At 36.1% G+C, this 15,741-nt stretch overlaps 2 pseudogenes; both read right to left on the bottom strand.

Annotated features, from left to right (window-relative positions):
• Positions 1-15,741, bottom strand: part of LOC112658308 (mannose-1-phosphate guanyltransferase alpha-like) — an 85,574-nt pseudogene that overhangs the window by 60,485 nt on the left and 9,348 nt on the right.
• On the bottom strand, positions 6,227-6,323 carry LOC112658779 (U6 spliceosomal RNA; annotated as a pseudogene).

Raw genomic sequence — 15,741 nt, 5'->3', positions numbered from 1 at the left:
AGAAACATATAACCTACTGAAACTGAATCAGGAATAAATAGAAAATTTGAACAGAGTGATTACTAGCAACAACAGTGAATCAGTAATCAAAAAACTCCCGAAAAATAAAAGTCCAGGATCAAACAGACAGCTTCACTGGTGATTTCTACCATATGTTTAAAGAAGTAAGACCCATTCTTTAAAAAAAAAAAAAAAAAAAAAGACCCATTCTTTTCAAACTATTGCAAGAAATACAAGGGAAGGAAAACTTCAAAATTCATTTTATGAGATGATTATTACCCTGATACCCAAACCAGATAGACCACAAAAAAAGAGAGCTACAGGCCAATATCTCTCATGAATGTAGATGCAGAAATCCTCCATAAAATATAAGTAAACCAAATCCAACAATATATATTTAAAAATCCTGCACCACAACCAAATGGGATTTATACCTGAGTTGCAAGAGTGATTTAATATTCACAAATCAATCAATATGATACATCACATTAATAAAAGGAAGGATAAGAGCCATATATGGCTATTTCAGTTGATGTAGAAAAAGCATTTGATGAAGTACAACATCCATTCATGATAAAAACCTTCAACAAAGGAGGTCTAGAGGGACCATACCTCAACATTAACAAAGTCCTTATGTGAAAAACCCACAGCCAACATCATACCTAATGGTAAAAAAAACAGTTTTTCTCCTAAGGTCAGGAACAACAGAAGGATGTCCCCTCTCACCACTTTTATTCAGCATAGTACTGGAAGTCCTAGACACAGAAATGAGACAAGAAAAAGGAATAAAAGGCATCTAAATTAGTAAGAAAGAAGGAAAACTTTCACTATTTGCAAATGACATGATACTGTATATAGAAAACCCTAAATACAGCACCAAAAACCTACTAGAACTGATAGATGAATTTGGTAATGTTGCAGGATACAAAATCAATGTAAAAAAATCTGTTACATTACTATACACTAACAATGAAACAGTAGAAAGAGAAATTAGGAAAACAATCCCATCTACAATTGCACCAAAAACAGTAAAACACCTAGGAATAAATAAACGTAACCAAAGAGGTGAAAGACCTATACTCTGAAAAATAAAACAGTGATGAAAGAAAAATTAAACCTCAAATGGAAAGACATTTCCTGCTCATGTATTGGAAGAGCAAATATTATTAAAATGTCTATATTATCCAAAGCAGTCTACAGATTTCATGCAATCCCTATCAGAATACCAATGGCATTTTTCACAGAACTACTAATAATCCTAAAATTTGTATGGATCTGCAAAGACCTTGAATAGCCAAAGAAGTCTTAAAAAACAAAACAAAACAAAACAACAAACAAACAAACAAAACAAAGCTAGAGGTATCAGGTACCAGATTTCAAGTTATATTGCAGAAGCAGAAAGCAGTAGTAATTAAACAGTATGATATTGGCATAGAAATAGACACATAGATCAGTGTAATAGAACAAAAACCCAGAAATAAACCCATAATTATATGGTCAATTAATCTTCAACAAAGGAGGAATGTTATACAATAAGAAAAAGTCTCCTCAACAAATGGTGCTGAGAAAACTGGACAGGTACATGGAAAAGAATGAAACTGGACCACTCTCTTCACCATTAAAAAAATAAACTCAAAATGGATTAAAGACCTAAATATAAGACAGGAAATCATCAAAATCTTTGAAGAGACCACCAGCAGTAATCTTTCTGACTTCAGCCTTAGCAACGTTTTTCTAGATATGTCTCCTGAGGCAAGGAAAATAAAAGCAAAAATAAACTATTTGAACCACATTAAAATAAAAAGATTTAGCATAGCAAAGGAAACTATCAAGAAAACTAAAGGACAACCTACTGAATGAGTGAAGATCTTTGCAAATGGTGTATCTGATAAAGGGTTAGTATCCAAAATACATAGAGAATTTATACAACTCAACATAAAAAAAAAACCCAAATAATCCAATAAGGAATGGCAAAAGACATGAACAGACATTTCTTCAAAGAAGACATACAGATGATCAATAAACACATGAAAAGATACTCAGCATCAATAATAATTGAAATGCAAATCAAAACTACAATGAGATACTACCTCATGTCTATCTGAATGGCTAAAATAAAAAAATATATAAGAAACCACAAACATTAGTGAGGATGTAGAGAAAAATGACTTTTGTGGGAATGCAAACTATTGCCACCACTTTGGAAGACAGTATGGAGTTTCCTCGAAAATTAAAAATAGAACTACCCTATGATCCAGTAATTGCACTACTGAGTATTTACCTCCTGAGTATACAAAAATACTAATTCAAGTGGATACATGCACCCTTATGTTTGTTGCAGCAATATTCAGAATAGTCAAACTATGAAGCAGCCTAAGTGTCCATCAATATGTGAATGGATATATATATATATATATATATATATATATATATATATGTAGTCTTGCCATTTGCAACAACATGGATAGAGCTAGAGTATAATGCTTAGTGAAATAAGTCAGTCAGAGAAAGACAAATACCATATGATTTCACTCGTGTGAAATTTAAGAAACATAACAGGTGAACATAAGGGGAAAGGAGAGAGAGGCAAACCATAAAATAGACTTTTTCGGGGTGGGGGTAAAGGGATAAGGAAGGAGAAAGAAAATCTCCAAGCCCAATGTAGAGCCCAATGCAGGGCTCAGTCTCATGATCCTGAGGTCATGACCTGAGCTGAAATCAAGAGTTGGACACTTAAGTGACTGAGCCACTCAGGCACCCCAAGACTCTTAACTCATAGAGAACAAGCTGAGAGTTGTTGGAGGGAGTTGGATGGGGGATGGATTAAATGGGTGATGGGTATTAAGGAGGGTACCTGTTGTGATGAGCAGTGGCTATTGTATGTAAGTGATGAATCACTAAATTCTACTCCTGAAACTAATATTACACTACATGTTAACTAATTAGAATTTAAATAAAAAAACTTGAAACAAACAAAAACGAAACACAATAAATAAGCAAAAGAAAAAAGAGACAAACCAAGAAATGGACTGCTAATTATAGAGAACAAACTGATGGTTACCAGAGAGGAGGTGGGTGGGTGGATGAGGGAAATATAGGATGAGGATTAAAGAGTACACTTATCATGATGAAATAAAGTCAAATTAAATTTAAAAAAATAAAATAAAAAGGTGAGGCCAGAGATGGCAGTACTTTTTAAGAAGTGTTTTAAAATGTGTGAATTTCACACAGTATTGGTCAACAGAGAGGGCTGTTGAATAGGCTAGGAATTTGCAAGGACACGTGCCGACTCATATAAATGTTCGCCAAGTCATACCCTCACATGTTTAATCTCGTGTTGGTCATTAGTGTGGAGAGTCTCTACCCTATGAATGTTTGTGTTTATGTCACCTCTATGAACCTCACCTGTGGAATCAATTGCTTCTTCTTTAGTATTCCCACTTATCCATTCTGGCCTGTATTTTAGTATATATATATATAGTATATATATATTTGTCTGCCCCTACCATAGATGTAAGTTTCAAGGTAGGAAGTTTTGCTCCAATTTTTATCACTTATTCCTGGTAGCAACTAACATATGCTGTAATACTAGATACCTATTTGTTGGAAAAATAAACACAAAAGGACATTATACAATTAATCAATTGGATAAAATCACACTGAAATCATATGAGGTTCTGATTGGAAGTGCTTCTCTTGTCATTCTGCTCATGAGATGATATTTAGTATGCCAGTAGGTATAGATGGTACTATGGTGATTTGCTGAAACTAATTAGTATATCAATTCCATTTTAATTTTGTGAGATGCATCCAAGATATATATTAACCCATAATTGGAATTAAATTCTCATAATATTTTATTAAGAAGCATGTCAAACTCACATCTCAGTTTAAATGAGAGAGTTTCATGATCTTGCAAGTCGACTTGCTCAGAACTCTCCTAAATCTTGGCAGGACAGTGCAAAGAGGGCATTCCAGTATTGAGACAGGACAACTCAGAAATGTGAAAGTTTTCATTTTGAACTAATTACATGTGTCTTTTGACAGGTATGCATATATAATGCTGATGTTTTGAGGAATCCAAATGTAAGAATAATCTGAAAAGGAAACAGTAATTTAGGTTTTTTCCAACTAAATACTCCTCCATTTATCAACATTAATGCATCCTTTGTCATCCCTATTTACTGATAGTAGAGTTCCAGAAAATAGAATATAAAGTATTTCCTTAAACCCATTGACTTTTACCTTCACTGAACTTCAGCTCTCTGATAACATAAAGCCATCTATTTTCAGTGATGCCTCTCCATCAGCAAAACCATACATCATCTGAAATTATACCTCATCATTTTGAGTTATGCTTCACCATTTGGGGTTATGCTACTTCTACAATGGCAAACTCTGGAATATAGTGATAGATAATTTATCAAGTAGATACTATATTGGAGACCCTGACTTAAATAGTTTACATGTAGTCATTTATGGGTTCTCAAAAACAGTCCTAATTACCCCAGCTCCACAGTTAGTGAGGTAGAGCTAGGATTTGGCCCCTGAAAGTCTGGCTTCAGGACATGTATGTATTGCCTATCAACAAGATATCCTCATTTGATTTAAACTCCCTGACTGCTACTTCTCCCAGCTCTTTGCTTTTCTTGCATGTAGCCTTCAGTATGTCATCCAGCAACTTGGTTCTTCTTTCTTTCTAATCCTTTCCCATTCTATCACCCAACATGGATTCGGTGGTCATCCAATGCCACTGCACTCTTGCTATTACCCAGAAGTTTCTGCCTAGACCTTTTATCCCCCACCCCCTGCCCCAAATCTAGGCAACCAGTCAATCACTTCATCAGTTCTCCTTCTTAGGATCCAACACTTGGTCATAAAATTACATTGAGTAAATGCATTAAAAATTCAAGCTCTCTAACCCTATGTAGGTTCTTGCTATTACTAGTGAACTGTTAATTCAGTCCCTTGACAATTCTCTATTACCTCCTTAGGTCAAATATACCTAAACTTTTCCATATTTGGTAAGTCCTCAATGTCTTCAGGACCTAGCTCACATTTAGCAGATAAACTTAGTTCTTATTTTACTGAGAGATTTGTGTACACTTCTCTTTTTCACCATCACAATTTTTCTGTTTAATTCTAACCCTCCTTTTTTTTAAGAGAGGGAGAGAGATAATCCCAAGCAGGCTCCACATCCACTGTGGAGCCCAAAGTGGTGGGGCTCAATCACACAACCCTGAGATCATGACCTGAGCCAAAATCAAGAGTCAGATGCTCAACTGACTGAGCCACCAGGGGCCCATTAGTTTCCCTTTTTATCCCTAGGCTTAGAAGAAGAAAGATTCTTCCATTTTAAGGTTGACTTCTTTATCTATACTTTTGGTCTATTCCCATATAGGCTCTTCTAGGAAGTTGTCAGTTACACTCCTGATTTTCTACCTTCCAACTGTCTGTTCTTACTAATTTTTCCCTCTCAGCAAATTAACTCATTTGAGTAATCTTTACTTTAGGAATAAAGCAGAGTAGAACAATTCTATACTTTGATCCTTTACATTTTAATTTACCTGTCTCATCTCCAGCCCTTGTTTCTCTGACTTTCTTGAAAGAGTAGCTTACCTTCACTGACTTTTCTTAATATCATTCCTATGGATACTATTCCATGAAGCCTAGGATAATTAGCCTAAGGTATTCACTTCATATCCTCTTTTCTCATTCTGATCCCTGTTTAGCCCTCTAAAAGTGAGAATCTTCCTCCTTGGTTGTAGAAAGCACTAACTCATCCTGCTGCCCCAGATGCATGGGAGAAGAGAGACTAGAAAATGAGAGCACTAAGCAATCCTAAAGAAAAGATCATAAAAGGAATCTCTAAATGTAGATGTTTACAAAGAAGTAAGAACTTTTAACATCCCTAAAGCCTTTCAGTTAGCACTGAGGACCTCCTGTATTTTGGTCTTAACACTGAGTGATGAAGGAAATGGGAACTTGAACTCCGTCTTTAGAAGGGAGAGTGCCACTGGTTTTAAGGTTGTTCCAAAGCTAACAAGTCTGAGGCAATAATGGATCATTTGCTCAGGAGTCCATCTGACTACCTGATGGCTGATTTGAAATTATACCATTTTCCAGGGCTTCTACTGGGTAGGCCAATGTATCTGAAACAGTATGGATAAGTAGTCCATCTGGAACTCTGAAGGATATAGGTGTGGGTGAAAAGACTGGCAAAGGCCAAAATTCATAATCTTTATTTGCATGTCATCCTTGTGCAGAGGCTGTGCTAGTTCTCTGTATTGTTCAATTTTTGCATATGTATTGCTGAAGAAAGCACATAATTATTATCTTTAATTTTATGTGTTTATTAGAGCTCTCATTTTACTTTAGACCCCTTGCCTTTTTTTGGGACAGCTCTGAGGTATAACTCATCCTTGCAAACAGGCTGAAGCTGGATTAAATCCTGCATGAGGTTAAATTCACTTCATATAACAGACATTCATGCATTACTTTTAGAATTGGTTTTAAAAGCCCAGGCATTTGGGACACCTGGGTGGCTCAGTGGTTGAGCATCTGCCTTTGGCTCAGGGCATGATCCTGAGGTCCTGGGATCAAGTCTGCATCGGGCTCCCCGTGGGGAGCCTGCTTCTCCCTCTGCTGCTGTCTCTGCCTCTCTCTATGTGTCTCTCCTGCAACACATATCTCTAAATCTTAAAAAAGAAAACCAAACCAGGAATCCAGGAATTTATCATTTTGGAAAAAAGTCCTTCCTGATTCTTTCTATACCTGCCTTTTTTTTTTTTTTTTTTAGATTTTATTCATTTATTCATGAGAGATATAGAGAGAGGCAGAGACATAGGCAGAGGGAGATGTAACAGACTCCCCTTGGGGAGCCCGATGCAGAACTCAGTCCTGACGCAGGACTCAATCCCCATGCAGGACTCCATCTCAGGACTGGATCCCAGGACTCCAGGATCACACCCTGAGCCAAAGGCAGACACTCAACTGCTGAACCACCAAGGCATCCCTCTCTATACCTGCTTTGACCTTCATCTAAGAAGGAATGTAATGGGCTTCATGACTTAAACAATTGGGAACACTGACACAAGAAGAAAACTTTAAAACATATCATAAGTGCTGCTTCTACTTACGGCAGATGAGCTAGCACGACTCATGGGAAATCATTTTATAATTTCGTAAAGTGCAGCTTCCTTCATGGTGAGAGCATTAGCACATTTTTAAATGAATGATGCCAAATCTCTTAAATGTCTATAGCCTTTACTTAAGTTTGTGCCTATTACTCAGCCCATGGATATTCTGTACTGTATCAAGTGGATTGTCATAACATCTATTATGAAGTGTGATAAAAATTTCAGTGAGCTATCAAATCTTTTTGAAATCCGAAGAACTTTATGGCTAAAACTAATATGAAGTTCTATCATAAACATAATTTTTTAAAAATAGGGCCTTTGAAAATAAAAGTACACCAAAACACGGCTTAGACAATTGCCATTCAAACTAAAAATATACCACCACCAAAACTGTTATGCCATATGTATATATTGGCAATTAATTTGATAAACGTATTTTTTAACTGCTCTTCTATTTTCTAACATGCAAGTCCTATCATCATTTAGTAAAAACAAAAGCCATTACCTTGAAACTGAATGCAATCACTCGCCTCACTGCTCTGTTAAAATATGGCTCTGTTCTCAGTATTGCTTTGCAGTTATTAGTATGCAGTAAATGGCTTAAAATATATAAATTTAATTCTAGAGATAAGAAAGTATCTTGAATTGAGTATGGCTTTGCCATTAATATCACCTTTACTCTGCCTCCAACTTGGTATGTGACCTTGGACAATTCATTTTATGAATTCGACTTCATTATTTACCTGCAAAATTACATTTTTCATGAATTTACCTTACTTATCTGCAAAATAGAAGGACTGAATTAGGTGTTCTCTAAGTTGCCTTCACAGTCTGAGTATAAAAACAATTATTAAGTAGAATATATTTTTATTATCAGTTTGCAGAAAGGGAATGGGAAACTGAGGTACACAAAATTTAAAGTGTCCCTTGTGATTTTATTGCATGTTCAGTATGAAATACCTTCTTTACAAGGTAGGGAGGCTAAAGAGAACTGCTTCAGTACAATTTCAAGCATCAACAATGATTTAAGAGAAGTGGTTTCAGACATTATTTCCTTTTATTACTGAGTGAAAGTTCTTCAAATGCTTATTGAGATAACCTAAGAATCAGGATAAAAATTTAAAAAAAGCAGTGAATCACTGATGAAGAAGAAATGAATTTTAAAGAGAATCCTAATAAAGCAGCATTTATCAATCTTTCTTCAGGTATCTTCTCAGTCTGAATGAACATTAGCTTCTTCCTTAGTGTGACTGATGCAGCTTTGAGATGGCATTCTTCTCTAAATGAGCATGGTAAATGAAATTCGGTACTTTTGACGAAACAGAATTATCAACATTTACAGCTTCACTCACCCTCTGCTATGCTTTGGTCAATTTGTAGATAGTATCTGATGCATGAATGAATATTTGAGTATGGTAAGATAGAGCAAATCAGCAATCTCCACTGGTTTGGTCATTCTATTCTCTTTAGATTTTCACTATTTAGCTTAAACATCAAAGAGAAAAAATTGAGGGCTATCCTGGATTCTGGTAAATTGTTTTCTTGTCTGCATTTGTTTGTGCTTTCCTTTTATTCTTTCTGGGTTTCCTTTGCAGCCTTTTGTCACCCTTCCAGTTTTCCCAAGATCCTTCTTTTTTTTTTAAGATTTTAAAAATTTATTCATGAGAGAGAGACACACACAGAAACGGAGAGACATAGGCAGAGAGAGAAGCAGGCTCTCCGTGGGAAGACCCGATGCACGACTTGATCCCAGGACATTGGGATTATGACCTGAACCAAAGGCAGACGCTCAACCTCTGAGCCACCCAGGTACCCCTTGAGCTCTTTAATATAATCTACTAAAGTAATTCATATTAAGTTTTTTAACACCTACAATTTTTATTGGTCAAAAATAAATAAAAATTAAATGAACAAATGAAAGAAAGCAAGAACAGGAAGCCAAGAATGGTCAGCTCAATACAATTACATGGTCTTGCAATGTTACAGACAAGAGACAATATTTAGACCCAATACCCATTGACTGTAGAGGTGGTCAGTCTCCGGGATGTAGAACCTGCAACATTATGAGATATATACTATAATGATTTTCCCACTTCTTCCCAAAAGGTTCATATGGTTATTTTCTCAGATAATTTTACAGTGAGGAAAGGGGAATACCCGTTCATACGGTTATTTTCTCAGATAATTATACAGTGAGGAAAGGGGAATACCCAGACATTTCTAGGGCTGTTGAACACAGGAGACTTTAAAATGTCACCATGGCTCACCTACTAGAGAGGTGAAAAAGTGAGGGGCAGGGAGGCAGGAAATAATAGGGTTCTTAACAATATCTAATCTACAGTGGGTCCTTTGGGTCTGTGACCTCACTATGGTCATTACTCCATACTTGAATGCTCAACTGGGATTGACATATTTGGCAGTTGAAGAAAACCTTACACTGAGTCCACCTGGGGTTGGTGGTGATCAAGCTATCATATTAAGTAAAGCCAAGTGGAAACCTCTAATACTGTCCCCCACCACTCTGCCAAAGTGGAATATTGAAAAAAAAAATCACAAACTTCTGTATCTAGCCAAGATGCAGCAACAGAACCAATTTAAAGAACTGAAAGAACTAAAAAGCTCAATGAAATATATGAAACAACAGTTGGCTATCAGGCAAGGAAGGACAGTGGTTCCTAAAAGAAGGGAAACAAATGTGGTGACTTCTACGGTTACCCTAGCTTTCTGCCTAGATAGGGCTTCTAGGCCGCTCTGCAGAAGTAGAGAACCAGGTGGAGTCCAACTGTCTTTTTGAGTTGAGGAGACAAATATCGAAGTTAAGGGAAGCCCAGGGTAACTAGAATTCTCAGGTGCTAATACTGGAGAATGAAGAGCATTGCAGAGAGAGAGCTCCAGTGATTCATAGATGGCATCCTGCATGTCTTCAGCATGTGAAGAAACTATCTGAGGTTGGGGAAAGAATTGTCCAAAAAGGAGCAGTATACAGAGATCACAAAAAGCTGGGAAGAGATTATGTTCCCACCAGCCAGAGTGGAAAACTATATCTCATGGTGCATAGGGTGGAATATTCAGAAGAGCATTGCTTAAGTAGTGAGGAAAAATTAATCTTAGACTAAATACTTCTCTGCACCTACCTTAAAAAACTTTAAAGGCAAGTATCAAGAAGATCAAACTCTTTTTTTTTAAAGAAGATCAAACTCTTACCAAATAACTGAACTACCTTACAGAACAAAGCTCTAGAATCTCTCTCTCCCTCTCTCTATATCTTTAGCACATATGAAGTTTTTAATGATTTAATATACATCCTTCTCTTAGACTTACATGTTGCACTTTAAAGAGAAGACTGCCTCAAATGGTAGATTATCTGGAAATGAGGAATCTTTGAGGAGCTATTCACGCTAAGAGGTCCTCTCAGTGGCCCTGCATTCATACCACATAGAATTGTGGTAATTAAACTTGATAATACCACTTCTGTGACCCCATATCAGATCTATTGAATCAGGGTCTCCTGATATTACAAAAAATAAGCTCTTAAGGTGATTTGAATGATTAGCTTTCTTTTTTTTTAAATTTTACTTTTGAAAATTTTATTTAAACTCAGTTAATGTATAGTGTGTTATCAGTTTCAGAGGTAGAACTCAGTGATTCATCGGTTGCATATAACACCCAGCGCTCATTATATCACTTGCCTTCTTTCATGCCCATCACCCAGTTGCCCATCCCTATGATTAGCTTTCTTTGAGAACTATTGGTACTCATGTCTGTGCATTTTACCCATCATAATGGACACAGTTTAGAGATCTTAATTTTCAGATATCCTTGTCTTGCGTATTGTGGGATTGCTCTAGAATGTGGAAAAAAATACTGGGACACTTTGCTCACAGAAATCAGTCATTAATTAACCTATTTATTCAATATACACTTATTGAACATATTTTATGGTCAAGGTCTTGTGCTATACTATGAGGATATGAAGATAGTTATTACGTTATGTATTGTATTATTTATCTGTATCTGTATTGTATGTTTTATATATGTATTATGTGTATTATTATACATATTTTATTTCATTGTGCATGGGTGCTTAAGAAAAGTTAACTCAATCAGAACCAAGGAGGAGGTCATTATGGGGTATGACAACCTATTTTACCATAAAATCCAGAGTTACACAAGGGAAGCTTTCCTTATGAATAAGTTATGTGGACTGCTGTGGGAAATTTAAAAAAAGAATGCCTTACTTTCATCAGCCTGAATTATTCTCCTTCAACACTAAATACACAAAATATTGCAGTCAAAAGTCAAAGATAAAGGAGATATCATTTCATTGGTGACGGTTATTATTTTTCAAAGTAATTGTTTTCAACTGACTCTTCTCTCTCTGAAATGATCTCCTGAGATTTGGTTATCATCTGCATGATTTTCAGATATCATATTATATGTCAGCTCTTCAGAGAGACCTTCCTTAACCTCCTGTTGAGAGGGGGAAAAAAAGGAAGAATTCAAGACCCAAATGAACATGCCAATTCATAAATAGAGAATTAACTGATTTTGTTGTGGTGTAGGAACAAATTATCCTGAGTGCATACAGATAGCCAGCAAGTGGCTACAAAACAGTAATTGATTTTCAGCTCTTCTTATTCAAGCTATAGTCGTTATACATTATCCTACAGTTGGTTGGCAGATATTCAATTCATGCTAGTATTTACATTGTTAGTATTTACATTATAAGTCATCCTGATGTTCTGTTTTATGTAATTCTTTAGCAGTACCTTCTGTGGTTGCCTCTGACATCAATCTTGGCAGTTGATTAGTCATATCCTTCTACATTCTTCAGTGAGGTTAGGTGAAGTTCTGTTTGCCATACAGCAAAATTAACCATCCAGCTGTTCTCATATGACTTCATGTTAATTTTCTTCATAGCACTTTTTGTTTCTGATGTATTTTAATTTCTTAGTATATTTGTCTATATTGTCTGTGTTAGGCTATAACCTCCAGTGACAATCAGTGGATGCATGAATATTTTTGTGAGTCTATGTTGGAGTCATAAATTCTAGATTAACTATAGAGACAACTATGCATATAGAAATTTAGATATTTAAATTTTCCTGTTGTATATGTAATAACTATATATTTGTATAACTAAATATTTGTCAGTAGCAAGCAAATGCAAATAGCTTTTCAAATGCTAATTAGTAAATGGATAATTTGATATTATTCTCTGAAATTTAAGACTTGTGAAACTCCTAACATATTTGTGAAGTGTAAATATGTTTTCATTTACTAACAGCTATAATCAAGAAAATAGGCTTTTCTGTGGTTATTGCAAATAGCAGTTACTTGGATGTACAACTTCAGCATGAAAGTGCAATTGCATTTGCTGATCGCTTTTCCCTCCTTGGAATAAGAGTCAGTCTTGGATATATAATTGGCATTCATTTGAATTCAACTAGATTCAAAAACAATAGTCTAAGAGGAAACCCAGGTATGAAATTAAGTTTATTTAGCTTTCGGTAGGGCAGAATTGAGAAAATGAAGGAAAGAGTAAGGCGAAAGTCTTTAGATTTCTGGTTTTTCAGTTATGAGGTTATTTTAAACCACTTTGCCTCTTTCATTTTTTTGTTCCCAGTGCTGATTGAAGATTTTTCTGTTTTTGAGTTCTGTGTTATCTTTATTGCTGCTGAGGATTTAACTGGCTAAGTAAGGTATGGTCATTGTTTTGCTCCAGCTATGCTTTTTCATGTCCATTCCAATGTTAATACTGAATTACTAGTAAATTGGGCCTTTAGGAAGAGATTAGTGCATGTATGGAAAATTTGCAATTTGGAAAATTCTTCTCTTCTGTTCCCATAGGTGAAATATGTATGGAGAAATCAGGCTTTACATGGGCTTTTCAAAAGCAGCAATGAGAAAAGCAACATCAGCATAAATTACAAGATAGTTCCAGTATACTTCCATACTGGTAACACACCATAGGCATTCAGGAAATTCCTATATATTAGTAGTACTGCTTAATTCAATTTTCCCTTTAAATGCACTTGGCTTTATAGCTTTATATTTTTTAAGAGTTTATTTATTCATGAGAGACACAGAAAGAGAGGCAGAGACATAGGCAGAGGGAGAAGCAGGCTCCCCATGGGGAGCCTGAAGTGGGACTTGATCCCAGGATCCTGGGAACATGACTTGAGCCAAAGGCAGACACTCAACCACTGAGCCACCAAGGCTTCCTGGTTTTATAGCTTTATTAATCATTATGGAGACCTAACTATATCTCTATTCTATTCTCTATCTACATTTGTATATATATACCTAATATGCATAAATATGTGTATATATATATATATACACATGTGATATTGTGTATATGCATAGACACATATACCCAACATTGTGCAAACATTTTAAGATAGTAATTTTTCAGGATTTTTATTTGTATAAGTGGGGCAGGCAGAAGTATGGATAAATACAGAGTTCAGTGGGTATTACTTTTAGAGCTTGAAAAAATAATGATATTTATATTTATTCACAGTTCTGTCTTCCCTCCTTATACAAATCAAGTCATTATCTGAAAAAGAACTTGAATATATATGCAAAATGTATATACATATATATATATATGAGAATTTCTCAGGAATGAAAATTCTAGTGTCAACAGATTGGTTTTTTGTCTCTAAAAAGTTAACTAAATTATAGGAAAAGAGGGACTCTGAATGGATTTGTATATTTAGGTTGTAGATGCTTAATTCAGGACTGGGAATGAAGAGCAACTCCACATTTTCATAGATTGTGAGGTTTTCAAAAATTGAGGATTCAAAAAATTATCTAAAATTTTGATGTACTAATGTACCATGCATTTTGAAGAAAAGGAGATCTAAACTGTAAAAGGAAAAAAGATTATCAAACAAGAACCTGTTACATTTTCACTGTTTGAGACAAAGGAACCAGCTTTTACAAATACTTTGTTATTATGACTACTAAGTGACTACTTGCTTGTACAAATAATTACCTTTGTTTCTATTCACATTGAAAAAATTTATTTTTTAAATTTAAGTGATCTTAGAGGACAAACTAAGGGACAACTCAAAATAGTGATAAATTTTGGGTTTGCTAAACTGCACTGAACCTTCAGAGTGTCAGAGAAAGAGTGAGAAAAACAAAACAAGAAAGAAGGAAGCAAAGACAGCACAGGAGAGAAAAAGAGGGAAGAGGGAGAGGTGGAAAGAGTGAGAGAGAGAGAGAGAGACAGACAGAAGCACTGACGTATTCTTTCTTTCCAAGGTTCCTAAGTAGTAGCATCAATAAGCAGTATTTCCTGTGACTGCATGCAGAGTGTCAGAGGAGTGCTGTCACTGTCAGAGTTTTATGTTTATTGGAGCAGAACGATGGAATTTAGGGATTGGCCCATTATATTGACTCTCCGGTTATTCCATTAAGACAAGTGGTAACGTTTAAAAGAAACTTGTGATCATTTAGTAGCTGACATTTGATTTCCCTGTATACCCAGTCTCCACTATAATTTGCTGCCTCTAAACAAAGCAGTAAACAGTGTTCAATTTAAAGTTAGGGCATGGAAAAAGTGTCTACCCCATTAAAATAAGAACTGCATTCAAAAGTTGGCAGGTGGTACTGTTATGTGCAGGGAAATTTATTAGGAAAAGATTAAAACTGCTTTTATGAATAGAACGTTGAGGAAAGCAAATCAGCAGAAATAAAATCTGTCATGGACATAATGTTCTTAATTGACCAATTAAATCAGGCCAAATCTCTGTGGGACTTTGGTCCAAGTGAGTATATTAGATAGTCATGTCGGGGACCATCTTCTCCACTGATGCTTTTCTTTAATGCTATTTTTTGACTGCCAGTACTTCAGTGTTGGTCATATTTGAGTGTCTTGATCAGAGATAAATGTTGTTGGTTCTGTTCCCATCTTCCTCTCCCGCAACTCTTAAGGCCCTCTTTATTTCCCCTTAGACACTAATGACCCCTGCCTTTGTAACTGAAGCCAACACCTGACCTGACTTTTGGGTCCTTTCCCATCCTGCCTCCGTAATCTAAAAATTTATTTTCTTCTTACTGCTCTGACATCTTCTTCCTAGCAAACTTTCTTTAAACCAGTCAACTATGCTAACTTAGTACTTCTTGCTCCCTCTTCAATGACTACCTAATACTTTGACAGCCACCTCCCAATTGTGGGCAGGCCTCTTGGGTGTGAGACGAGGGCAGGTTGCACATGGCACCCAGATTTGAAATTTGACGATCTGTGGTGGCTATGTTGAAATTCTTAATAATTTTGCCTTTGAATGGGTGCTTTGTATGTATCCTTTGGGGACTTGGAGCCTCAACTCTTGTGTGAGGTTGCCTTCCAGACTTTCTGTCTCCCTGAGAGGTGTTCTCATTAGCTGGCTCCACCACCCTGCACAGAGACTGAGGTCACTCTGCCCCAGAGGGCAATTAGGTTGGTTGTTTTGGAGAAGAGGGCCTGCATTTGCTATTGCCCTCCAACCCAGTGGTCACCTGGCCATGAGCATGGGGTTGGGAGGATGGGGGAGGGTAAGATGTCAGCTATTCTCCTCCTGCAGGCAGCACCATGCTCAGTTGGGGTGGA

Source organism: Canis lupus, chromosome 12, assembly GCF_003254725.2.
Source record: "Canis lupus dingo isolate Sandy chromosome 12, ASM325472v2, whole genome shotgun sequence".
Classification (NCBI taxonomy): Eukaryota; Metazoa; Chordata; class Mammalia; order Carnivora; family Canidae; genus Canis; species Canis lupus.
This window is presented reverse-complemented; position numbering and strand designations above follow the sequence as displayed.